The sequence below is a fragment of the Penaeus vannamei genome, chromosome 9 (assembly GCF_042767895.1).
Source record: "Penaeus vannamei isolate JL-2024 chromosome 9, ASM4276789v1, whole genome shotgun sequence".
Taxonomy (NCBI): Eukaryota; Metazoa; Arthropoda; class Malacostraca; order Decapoda; family Penaeidae; genus Penaeus; species Penaeus vannamei.
The window spans coordinates 47,335,744-47,348,928 of record NC_091557.1 but is presented as its reverse complement, the minus strand read 5'-3'; positions in this window follow the sequence as shown (position 1 = coordinate 47,348,928).

Below are 13,185 nucleotides of genomic sequence, written 5' to 3'. Positions count from 1 at the left end.
TTCGAAATTGACTCCTTAATGAAGAATTTAGGGTGAGAAGTACATTTCTTTTTTTTACTTTTTTTTGTGGGGGGGGTGTCAGGAAAGAAAAAAAAATGAATGAAAATGGGAGGAGATGGATAGGGGGAAAGGAAGGGAGGAATTACGAAGAGGGAGAAGAAAAGGAAATGATCAGATTTATGCAAGGAGAAAAAGAGAAATTAGAAGACACGCAGAAAGGAGATAAAGAAGATAGGTAAAAAGAAACACAGTCAAAGAAATGAATACAAAAACCCGCAACAAAAAACGAAGAATATAGAAAGAAAAAGAAAGAGAGAAAAAAGAACGTAATATAAAAACAAAATAAAGAATAAAAGCCGAGAAAATTAATTTAAAAAAAGGAGACGAAACCAAGAAAAAAAAACGATTCTAACAAAAAAGAAGAAAAAAAGACGAGAAGGAGAAAAAGATCAAGAGAAGAAGAAGAAGGGAACGAAGAGAGGAACAGAAGGAAAAGCAGAGAGAGAGACGAGAGCCGAAGAGGAAGGGACAAAATGCTGTGTGATCTGTTACTACGTTGAGGCAATCCCATTCAGGGTTCGAGCCATCCTTCCGGGTTGGGGGACGTGTGCGTGTGTGTGCGTGTGTGTGTGAATGTGTGTGTGCGTGTGTGTGAACGTAGGTTTGTGGGTTTGTGGGTTTGTTTGTGTGTGTGTGAATGTAGGTTTGTGGGTTTGTTTGTGTGTTTGAATGTGTGTGTGTTTGTTTGTGTGTGTGTTTGTATCTGTGTATGTGTGTGCGTGTGTGTCTGTGTGCGTGTGTGTGAACGTAGGTTTGTGGGTTTGTGGGTTTGTTTGTGTGTGTGTGAATGTAGGTTTGTGGGTTTGTTTGTGTGTTTGAATGTGTGTGTGTTTGTTTGTGTGTGTGTGTGTGTGTGTGTGTGTGTGTGTGTGTGTGTGTGTGTGTGTGTGTGTGTGTGTGTGTGTGTGTGTGTGTGTGTGTGTGTGTGTGTGTGTGTGTGCGTGTGTGTGTGTGTGTGTGTCTGTGTGCGTGTGTGTGAATGTAGGCTTATGTGTGTGTGTGTCTGTGTGCGTGTGTGTGAATGTAGGCTTATGTGTGTGTGTGTGTGAATGTGTATGTGTGTGTGTGCGTGTGTGTATGTGTGTATGTCTGTGTGCGTGTGTGTGTGTGTGTGTGTGTGTGTAGGTCTGTGTGTGTGTGTGTGAATGTAGGTTTATGTGTTTATTTGTGTGTGTGAATGTGTGTGTGGGTGTGTGAATGTGTGTGAATGTAGGTTTGTGTGTTTGTTTGTGTGTGTGTGTGTGAATGTGTGAGTGTGTGTGTGTGTGTGTGTGTGTGTGTGTGTGTGTGTGTGTGTGTTTGTGTGTGTATGAATGTGTGTGTGTTTGTTTGTTTGTGTGTGTGTGAATGTATGTGCGCTTGTCTTTGTATGCGTGTGTGTATTTATGTGAATGTATGTTTGTAGCTAAGTGCGTCTGTGTGTGTGAGTGTGTATGTTTGTGTGAGTGTATGTGTATGTTTGTATGTGTGTCGTGTATGTCTCTGTATGTGTGTGGGTATGGGTGTAGGGGTCGTGTGTGTGCTTGTGTGTGTGTATCTGTGTTTGTGTGTGTGGTTGTGTGTGTGTGTGTGTGCATTGTTGAACAAGAAAAAAATAGAAGACATTTAACAGAAGATCCACGTACATAATCACACGACAAACTAAACCCAAAAACCACCCAAAAAACCCGACCATTTACTACAACTGAAATACAACCAAAGCCTCGAAGACGTTAAACAATCAGCTGAGAATTGTTGACGAGGAGCCTTCCTTAAGTGAGAGGTCAAACTCCATACTATTTGCCTGACCTCGGCGACCTTTGACCCACTACCTCTGCGCGTCCCGCTCCTTTCCCACGAAACAAAATGTAACTGCGTATCTATATGTGATTGTGTGTGTGTGGGTGGGTGTGAATGTATGTGTGTGATTGTGTGGGTGGGTGGGTTAGTGTATGCGTGTGTGATTGTGTGTGCGTGTATGAGTGCGTGTGAAATTATGTGGGTGGGTGGGTTGGTGTATACGTGTGTGATAGTGTGTGTAGAGAGGTGTGTGTATGTGCGGGTGTGATTGTGTAAGTGGGTGGGTGTATGTGTGTGTAGGTTGGAGTGTGTATATGCGTGTGTGATTGTGTATACGCGTGTGTGATTGTGTATATGCGTGTGTGAGTGGGTGGGTGTATGCGTCTGTGATTGTGTATGTGTGAGTGGGTATGTGTATGTGTGTGTGTGCGTGTATGTATGTGAATGTGTTCGTGGATGGATGAAGGTATGCGACAGTATATAGCGCTGACGTAGTACACACGCGCTGTCCATTCTCGCAAGTAAAGGTATTCTTAAATGTATCCATATTTCTCGTATTCTTAAATGTATCCATATTTCTCGTATTCTTAAATGTATCCATATTTCTCGTCCGCCAAGAAGCGTTCGAGGTCCAGGCGATCTGAGCTGAAGGTCCGGAGGTCTGAGTCAGATCTCAAAGGAAAACTTTCCGACGAACTCACGGTATCCGAGGGAGGGACGAGTGAAGCGAGAGAGAGAAGAACGAGTGCGGATAGAGTGAGGAGAGTGTAAGAAGCGAGTGAGGAGAGAGAGAGGGACTAGTGAGGAGAGTGTAAGAGGCGAGTGAAGCGAGAGAGAGAGGGGCGAGTGAGGACAGAGTGAGGAGAGTATAAGAAGCGAGTGAGGAGAGAGAGAGAGGGACTAGTGAGGACAGAGTGAGGAGAGTATAAGAAGCGAGTGAGGAGAGAGAGAGGGGCGAGTGAGGATAGAGTGAGGAGAGTGTAAGAAACGAGTGAGGAGAGAGAGAAGGGCGACTGAGGAACTAGTGAGGAGAGCGTAAGGAGCGAGTGAGAAGAGAGTAAGGAGCGAGAGAAGGGCGAGTGAGGAGTGAGTAAAGGACGAGTGAGGAAGGAGGAAGGAGAGTGAGAAGGAATTAGGAGCGAGAGGAGGGGCGAGTGAAGGGAATGCTGAGGATTCAAATACTGTCTAAATGTCAGATGAGGGTCAGATCGCGCTGCTCGAGAAGTTAATGAACGTAAAACGGAATCCTCTCCCCTCTTTTCCCCTCCCCTTCTCCTCCTCCCTTCTTCCCTCCTTCCCCTTCTCCACCTCGCGACCTTCGGCTCCTCTCTTCTCGCCTCTTCAAGGACAGACTGCTTCCCTCCCCTCCTCCAGTATACCCCCCTTCCCCTCCTAGCCCACCCATTCCCCTCCCCCTCACCCCCTCACCCATCCATCACTCCCCCCTCCCCCCTCCCCCTTGTCCACCTCCCACGTCGACGCCTCCGAGCGACTCGACATGTGACGCCGACACTCGACTCTCAAGGACGAGCCCGAAGTCAATAACACCGTTCTTGCAATGAGTGTGTGTGTGTCTGTATGTGTGTGTAAGGGAGGGGGTGGGGGGGGAGGTAGGGGCGGGGAAACAAGAGGGAAGCGGGGGTTGGGGAAAGGAGGAAGAGAAAGGAAAATGGGAGGGGCGAAGGAAAAAGAGAGGGAAGGTGGGAAGGAGAGAGAGCGAGAGAGAGAGAAAGTGAGTGAGAGAGACTGAGAGAGAGTGATAAAGAGAGAGAATGAGTGAGTAAATGCGAAAGAGAGAGAAAATGAGTGAGTAAGTGATAGAGATAGAGAGAGAGGGGGGGGGAGGGAGGAAAGGAGAGGGAAAGAGAGAAAGAGAGAGAGGAGAGAGAGAGAGAGAGAGAGAGACAGAGAGAGAGAGAGAGAGAGAGAGAGAGAGAGAGAGAGAGAGAGAGAGAGAGAGAGAAAGAGAAAGAGAAAGAGAAAGAGAAAGAGAAAGAGAAAGAGAGAGAGAGAGTGAGATAGAGAGAGAGAGAGAAAGAGGAAAAAAAACGAAAAAAAAATTAGTAGTTACTCGCCAACGATGACCATTTCTCATCAGTCGCTTTATTATCAGCTGTCGCCCTGAAGACCAAGTGTGACGTCACTCTCTCTGAAGGCCCGGATGCATCTTCGTCGAAACAAGCGACCTTCACTTTTTTTTTCTTTTCTTTTCTTTTCTTTTTTTCACGAAAAGTAGGATTTTTTTTTCTAAATCTCGGAAGCCTTCACGAAAAGTAGTACTACTGACACTATGCTACTGCCACTAATAGGACTGTACTATTGCTATTAATATATCTTATAGCACTATTATCACTGCTGCCGCTACTAAGACTGCTATTACCGCTACTTAAAACTACTTCTGCTACTACTATTGCTGATAATGACAATGAAAATAATAATAACAATAATAATAATGATAATAACAAATATAACGATGATAATAATAATAATAATAATAATAATAATAATAATAATAATAATAATAACAATGATAACGATGATAATATTAATAATAATAATAATAATAATGATAACGATGATAATATTAATAATAATAATAATAATAATGATAACGATGATAATAATGATAATAATAACAACCATGATGGTAATCACAGGAAAAATTATAATGACTTATGCAGTGAACTCTGTGATCTTAAATAACCTAAATAAGTATCATTCACCCAAAGTCATAATAATTTGTCATCATTCATATTACGATAAACATTATTTTCACCAAATATGAGGAATAAGAGGAGAGTAAACAAGCCATTAGCATAGTTTAGTGTAATTCAGTGTTATAGTCAGTGAAAAGAGAGTAATACACAGATAGATAAATGGATAGATATAGGTGTAGATAGATACAGATAGATAGATAGAGATCTACGTAGATAGTGGGTGCGTTGCTTTGAAGAAGAGGAGGAGGGATAACAAGAAGAAAATAAACCAAAGAGCAACATGAAAAGAGGACAAGAACAAAATTGAGAACAGGGTGAAGAAAAAGAAGAATCGGATTCCCAAATACTCTAACACCCCCTCCCTCTCCCCACCCCGCCCCTTCCCCCACCCCGCCCCTCCCAAACTCCCTCCCCCTCCCCCTACACCGCCCCTCCTATATACCCTCCCCCTTCCCACCCCGCCCCTCCCGAAATCCCCCCCACCACCCCAACCCGCCCCCCAAACCCTCTCCCCCTCCCCACCCACCGCCCCCCCCAACCCCCACCCGAATTCCCCCCACCTCCCGACCCCCGAGAGCGAGCCCCCCTCCCCTTCCGAGGCAGAAGTCGAGAGCCGGGCGGCGACGGTGAAGAGAGCGAAGCCTTCTCCGCCACACAAAGGAACCGGCCAAGCGGCTTCTCCTTCGGCCGGGAATGAATGCCCGAGACAGAGGAGCCGCGGCCGCCCGGCGCTCGCTCCCCCAAGGCGAAATGAACGACTTCCAAGGCGAGGGACGACCTTGGGGGCCGGAGCGACGGAGGGTGATGAGACACGGGAGCGGGAAGGGGGGTAGGGGGAGGGATGGGGGAGAGGGGGAGGGGGGGAAAGGGGAAGGAGGGGCAGCGGGGGTGATGAGATACTCGAGCGGGGAGGGGGGAGGGGGAGGGGTGGGGGAGAGGGGGAGGGGAGAAAGGGGAAGGAGCGACGGGGGTGATGAGACACTCCGAGCGGGAGGGGGTAAAGGGGAGGGAGTGATGGAGGGGTGGGGGAGAGGGGGAAAGGGGAAGGAGGGGCGGGGATGATGAGATACTTGAGCGAGGGAGGGGGGTAGGGGGAGGGTGGGGGAGAGGGGGAGGGTGATGGAGGGGGTAGGGGGGGGAAAGGGGAAGGAGGGGCGGGGATGATGAGACACTTGAACGGGAGAAGGGGAGGGGGAGGGGGGAGGGGGGAGGGAGATGGAGGGGGCAGAGCGAAGGAGGGGAAGGAAAGGGGAATGTTGGAGGGGGTGGGGATGAGGGAGAGAGGGCAGGGGAGAGGGAGATGAGGGGGGAAGGGAAAGGGGGAGAGGGAAGGAAGGAAAGGCAAAGGGGGAGGGGTGGGGATGAGGAAAAAGGGAGGGAAGGGGGCAGACGGGGGAGGGGGAGAGAAAGAGAAGTCAATCGAATAAACTCACAGACGGGGAAGAATGGAAGGAAAGAGAGAGAGAGAGAGAGTGAAATGAAAAGAGAGTAACATACAGACAGATAGATGGATAGTTAGAGATAGATATATAGAGATCTGCATAGATAGATAGATAGATAGATATAGACGTAAACAGATGTAGGTAATTAGTCAAAAATGTAATAATGATAATAATCATAATAATGACAGTAATGATAAAAACAATAATAATTATTATGAAAATAAGGCCAATATAGATAACAATGATAATGGCAATGATAATGATAATAGCAACAATAATAATAGTAATAATGATAATTATCATGATAATAATAACAATAATAATAATAGTAATAATCATAATTATTATGATAATAATAACAATAATAATAATAGTAATAATGAAAATTATCATTATCATAATTATTTCCCCTTAGGTTTCACGGGCTGATCCCAGAGTAAGTGAAAGTTGGCGTGCTTTGGCCGTAGACTTTTTCGGCTCGCAATATTTTTAGCCTTTTGGAAATCCCGGCCGAGAAATGGAAGAGGCCTCCTCCCATTATCTTTAATTAAGCCATAAACTTGTTAAATCCCAAGTCATAGGAATACGGAGGAACGAACTGAGGATAAGGATAATGATGATAATGGTGATAAAAATAGACAGTGATAACGATGGCGACGGTTATTATAGAAATAATGGTGATTTCATGATAATGATAGCAGTGGTGATAATAATGATATTAGTGATATCAATGATGATGATAATAATCATAATGATAGTATTAACAATAATAATAATAATCATAACAATGGTAATGACAATAATAATAATGATAATAACAGTAATGATATAGATAATAATAATAATAATAATAATAATGATAATGATACATATAATCACAATAGTAATTATAATACTGATAAGAAAAAGGGATTTCAAAGATAAAAACGTCCAAAAAAAATATCCAAAAAGGTTTAAAGCAATAAAAACCGAGAATAAAGAAATAAAAAAGAACAAAAACTAAAAAAAAAACAATAGCTAAAGAAAACGTGAAATACCTACCCCACCCCCCACCCCCACCCCAAGGACAGAACCCCCCCTACCCCCCCAAGGACAAGAACATCCCCACCCCCCTACCCCTCCACCCCCCAACCCAAGGACAAGAAGACCCCCTACCCCTCCACCCCTACCCACCCAAGGACAAGAACATACCCCCCCCTACCCCTCCACCCCCCAACCCAAGGACAAGAACCCCCCTACCCCACCCCTATCCCTCCACCCACACACCCAAGGACAAGAAGACCCCCTACCCCTCCCCACCCCTCCACCCCCCAACCCAAGGACAAGAACCCCCTACCCCACCCCTATCCCTCCACCCACACACCCAAGGACAAGAAGATCCCCCCCAACCCCTCCACCCACCCCCTCCACCCCCCAACCCAAGGACAAGAACATCCCCCCCTACCCTACCCCTCCACCCACACACCCCAAGGACAAGAAGACCCCCCTACCCCCCCCTACCCCTCCACCCCCCAACCCAAGGACAAGAAGACCCCCCTACCCCACCCCCCCCACCCCTCCACCCACACACCCAAGGACAAGAAGACCCCCCTACCCCCCCCTACCCCTCCACCCCCCAACCCAAGGACAAGAAGACCCCACCTACCCCACCCCCTCACCCTCCACCCCCCCAACCCAAGGACAAAAACATCCCCCCACCCACCCCCCACCCCCACCCCCTCCACCTCCCAACCCAAGGACAAGAAGACCTCGCTTTGTTCTCGAGCAGCGGCGCAAGGTCGGAAAGCGGGATTTCCACCCACAAACCTGCATACACCATGGAGGCTATGCAGTCCGCCCACGCTGAATTTATGCGGCATCTCCGTCTTGGTGCGTCAACATATCGTAATGGGCGTGGAATTTATGAATAAAAATAAAATAAAAAGAAATAAATAAAATAAAATAAAATAAATAAGATAAGAAGAAGTAAATAAAAAGGGTAATGAATACATCTGTAATAGAACAGAAGTATGAAGGAAAAGGAGAGAGGGGGATAAAGGAAGGGAAGAGGGAGAATCAACGAAATCAACGAGAACGAGCGATGTCGATCCAGACTGCGAGAAAAAGCGAGATCAAGCGAGAACTTGCGAGAACAAGCGAGATCAAGCGAGAACTTGCTAGATCAAGCGAGAACCTGCGAGAACAAGCGAGATCAAGCGAGAACTTGCTAGATCAAGCGAGAACTTGCGAGAACAAGCGAGATCAAGCGAGAACTTGCTAGATCAAGCGAGAACCTGCGAGAACAAGCGAGATCAACCGAGAACCTGCGAGAACAAGTGAGATCAAGGGAATACCTGTGAGAATAAGCGAGATCAAGCGAGAAGAAGCGAGATTAAGCGAGAACAAGCGACAACCTGCGTAATCTAGCGAGAACCTGCGAGATCAAACGAGAACCTGCGCGAACAAACGAAATCAAGCGCGAACAAGCGAGACCAAGCGAGAACCTGCGAGAACCTGCGAGATGACGCGAGAGCAAGGGCGCGCCCCTCGCCAGACGCCAAAGGGGAGAGCGAGCGGCGCCTCCAGACCCCTCGAGGCGCTTCGAGAACGTTCTGCGGACTCGTCGAGAACAAGTGGAACCGCCTGATGAATTCCGCCACAGGATCTCACCGCAATATTGATGGGGCAAGTATCTCGATATTGCTTATGATTATTGCCAGACCGCTGTTGCAAGCCGCCTGCCGAAGCCTGCTCGAGTGGCTGTTGCAATGCATTGAGGAAGCGTCTTAGAGGGATTAAAATGGGTAGGTTATTGCTGTCTGGATCAAATGTATGTTTCTGTAGATTTTTTTATGAAATGAAGGAATTCCAGTGACTATTTTTCATTTGTCTGAATATTTCTGATTTTTTTTTCGTCTGAATTAAAATCGGAATAAATGAAGTAATATTTAAACCATTCTATTTAATTAAAAATTATATTGATGGATATTCACGGGTCTCGGTTTTTTATATCAATCATTTACACTTTCCATTGCATTCCAAAAACATACTTTAATTTCCTCTATTTTCATTCATGTTATCCCTCATGTGTAATATATTTCACAACTATACCTAACAGTATATTTGCTATTACTTGAACTGTAATATTTTTTTTATTATTTAAAATACATTCTTTTTTTCTATTACTTGAATTGCAAGATATTTTTAATTATTTAAAATGCGTTTTCTCTTCAATTATTTACACTGCGATATCTTTATCAACTTTTTCGAAACATTATGATTTCGCGGTAAATTAAATGACCAATCTACTGGCTGTATTTTCATCAATCTTTTTTTTTTTCTTAATTTCTTTTTCATTGTTTTCTTCGAATTTCACTCGAGGTCCAAACCCTTGACATTTTAAGCGGCTTATTCTACATTCGCAATTACGACGATTGAAAAAAAAAAAAAGAAAAATTAAGAAGTAAAAGGAATTAAAAAATAAAAAAGTTGATCCAGAACTGATAATCATACGAGAGTAAGAAACAAAACAAAACAAAACAAAAGGGATAAAAAATTTAAAGATTTAAAAAACAATTTTAAAAAAGAGATAAAAAAGGTAAAAGATATAAAAAAAAGGAATAAAAAAAGATAAAAGATAAAAGACACGAACTGTATCTTTTTTTGTGATATGTAACTAAGATTAGCTTGCCAATTGGCCCTGAAATGTTAAAAGGCTGAACCCGAAATACCTCAGGGATATTTTGGCCGCGAAGTCGAGAATTTGCGAACAATAACAAGAAAACACGGAGGAGTGGGAAGGACCTGATAAATGACAAGACAGAGATGTAAGAAAGAAAGAAAGAAAGAGGTGGAGATGATGGGGGATGAGAGAGAGAGAGAGAGAGAGAGAGAGAGAGAGAGAGAGAGAGAGAGAGAGAGAGAGAGAGAGAGAGAGAGAGAGAGAGAGAGAGAGACAGAAAAAGCAGGTGAGAGAGAGAGACAGATAGAGAAAAAGAGAAAGAGAGAGAGAGAGAGAGAGATAGAGAGAGAGTATAGGATAAGAGAGAGAGAGAGAAAGAAAGAGAGACAGTAAAAAGAGAAAGAAAGAGAGAGAGAGAGAGAAAGAAAGAGACAGTAAGAGAGAAAGAGACAGAAAGAGAGAAAGTAAGAAACAGAAAGAGAGAGAAATAGAAAGAAAGAGAGTTACAAAGAAAGAGAAAGGCAGACATAGACAAAGAGGGAGAAACATAGTGACAGAGAGAACCGAAACACGACGCAGCGGAGGTGGCGCCGCCGATGCCCGCCCGAGCGACTCACCTGGCGGAGGTGGACGAAACAAAAGCAGATCGACAAGTGACCGCCCCCATTCCAGACGCTGTCATATTCCAGTCCTTCGCTCTCGCTCTCTCTCTCTCTCTCTCTCTCTCTCTCTCTCTCTCTCTCTGTCTCTCTCTCTCTCTCTCTCTCTCTCTCTGTCTCTCTCTCTCTCTCTCTCTCTCTCTCTCTCTCTCTCTCTCTTTCTCCCTCTCCCTCTCCCTCTCCCCCTCTCTCTCTCTCTTTCTCTCTTCTTTCTTTACTTCCTTCCCCTTTTTTTCTTTCTTTTTTTTCAGTTAATAATCGGGAAAATATCTTGCGTCCGTTTCCCTTGAGCGGCATCGAACACCCTCCCTCCGGCGCCGCTTTGATCGCCACCGAGAGGCAGACGAGACGCCACGGACAGATTCCTCGGCTGACAGGCGCGGGGGGGGGGGGGAGACAGAGAGACAGAGAGAATAAAGAAAGCAAAAAAAAAAAAAAAGAGGAGAGAAAGGCAGTAAAGCATCGAGAGGAAGAAAAAAAAAAAAAAAAAAAGAAGGGAGGAAGGAGAGGGAGGAGGAGAGAGAGAAAGAGAGAGACAGAGAGGGGGGGTGTAGGTGGGATGGAGAGAGAGAGAGAGAGATAGATAGATAGATAGATAGAGAGACAGAGAGAGAGAGAGAGAGAGACAGAGAGAGAGAGAGGGAGAGAGAGAGAGAGAGAGAGAGAGAGAGAGAGAGTGAAGAGAGAGATAGAGAGGCAAACAGACAGACAGACAAAAGAGAAAGAGAGAGGGAGAGAAGAGAGAGAAAAAAAAATAGATAGATAGATAGACAGAGAGAGAGAGAAAGGAAGGAGAAGGAGAGAGAGAGAGAAACAGACAGACAGACAAAGAGAAAGAGAGGGGGAGAGCGAAAGAGAGAGAAAAAAATAGATAGAAGAATAGACAGAGAGAGAGAAAGAAGGAAAGGAGAGAGAGAGAGAGGAAACAGACAGACAGACAAAGAGAAAGAGAGAGAGGGAGAGAGAGACAGAGAGAGAGAAAAAAAATAGAATAGATAGATAGACAGAGAGAGAGAAAGAAGGAGAGAGAGAGACAGAGAGAAACAGACAGACAGACAAAGATAAAGAGAGAGAGGGAGAGAGAGAGAGAAAAAAAATAGATAGATAGATAGACAGAGAGAGAGAGAAAGAAGAAGAAGAAGAAGAATAGGAAGAAAGAAATATATAAAGAGGACAGTATCAACAACAGCAAATAACACATCGACTGACCAACAAAAAGCGAGAAAAGAAAAAAAGCAGGATCATCCCGATGACAAAGCAGAAAAGAAATGGAAGACGAAAAATGAAAACAAAGGAGAAACAGGCAATATTTTAGCGACCTTATGAATATTTTGCAATAAAGGTTAATGGCTTATCATTAACCTTTCAAAAACCAAGACGATGGCTTCCGTTTCGTCTTTCTTGCTTTCTCTCTCTTCCCTTTCTCTAGTTTTTTTTTGTTTTGTTTTGTTTTCTCTCATTTTCTTCTTTTTTGTTATCCACTTTTTTTCTTATTTTATCATTTTGATCCATTTATTTTTCTATTCATTTATTTTTTATCCGTTTTCTTCTCTTTAAGTTCCATAAATAGAAAGAATCATAGCTTAATATTATATACCTATAATATCAGTATTTCCATTCTATCATAAGTACCATCTATATCTATATATCTAGGCAATATCACTTCAATTAATACAAATAAAACCTCTTACATCTCATTTCTATTAGTTTTTAACATGAACGTGAACACAAAATCAACTTATGGATGTATGCCAATAAGCAAAAGTTCAAGAACAGTTTAGTGGAACAGAACAAGAACAATGTGGCTCCCTGAACAATGGCCGCTTGGCGAAGGACGTGTGCGTCTGTGTTCTCTTTCTCCTGTTGCAGAGAGTTCAATATGTTAAGCAATAGATGATTTAGGTGTTCTTTGTACCTTGTGGTAATGAGTACACGTTTGTGTCTATATGTCTATATCTGTCTATCTATCTATCTGTCTATATCTATATCTATATCTATCTATCTATCTATCTATCTATCTATCTATCTATATCTATATCTATATCTATCTATCTATCTATATCTATATCTATATCTATATCTATCTATCTATCTATCTATCTATCTATCTATCTATCTATCTATCTATCTATCTATCTATCTATATATATATATATATATATATATATATATATATATATATATATATATATATATATATATATATATATATATATATATATATATATTTATATTTGTAAGTATGTGTGGACATATATGTGTATATATCGCTTTCTCTCTATCTATCTATCCATCTCTCTATCTTTCTCTCTCTTTTTCTCTCCCTCCCGCCCACACACGTACAAACACAGAGCAGAAGCATGCATCTCCGCACCAGCTGACAGCCCCGCTCTTTGTTGTGCTGACGAAACGCTGACGCCGAGGTAAATGTAGCCAACGGCCATCCCTCCTCTCCCCCTTGCAGCACCCCCCCCCCGCCCCCCCCCTTGCCCATTGCCCATTCACCCAAGAAAAATAGGAGCCCCCCCTCCCCCCCCCAATACCCACATAAAAGTCTCAACTCGCCATCGCCGTCAGCGCCGTCAGCAGGATGTGTCAGCCCGACCTGCTGCTGAGCGGCTGACTCAGGCACGTGTGGGGGCTTCTCCTTCTCTCTCTCTCTCTCTCTCTCTCTCTCTCTCTCTCTCTCTCTCTCTCTCTCTCTTTCTCTCTCTCTCTCTCTCTGTCTCTGTCTCTCTCTCTCTCTCTCTCTCTCTCTTTCTTTCTCTCTTTCTCTCTCTCTCTCTCTTTCTTTCTCTCTCTCTCTCTCTCTCTCTCTCTCTCTATTCTCTCTCTCTTTCTCTTTCTCTCTCTCTCTCTCTCTCTCT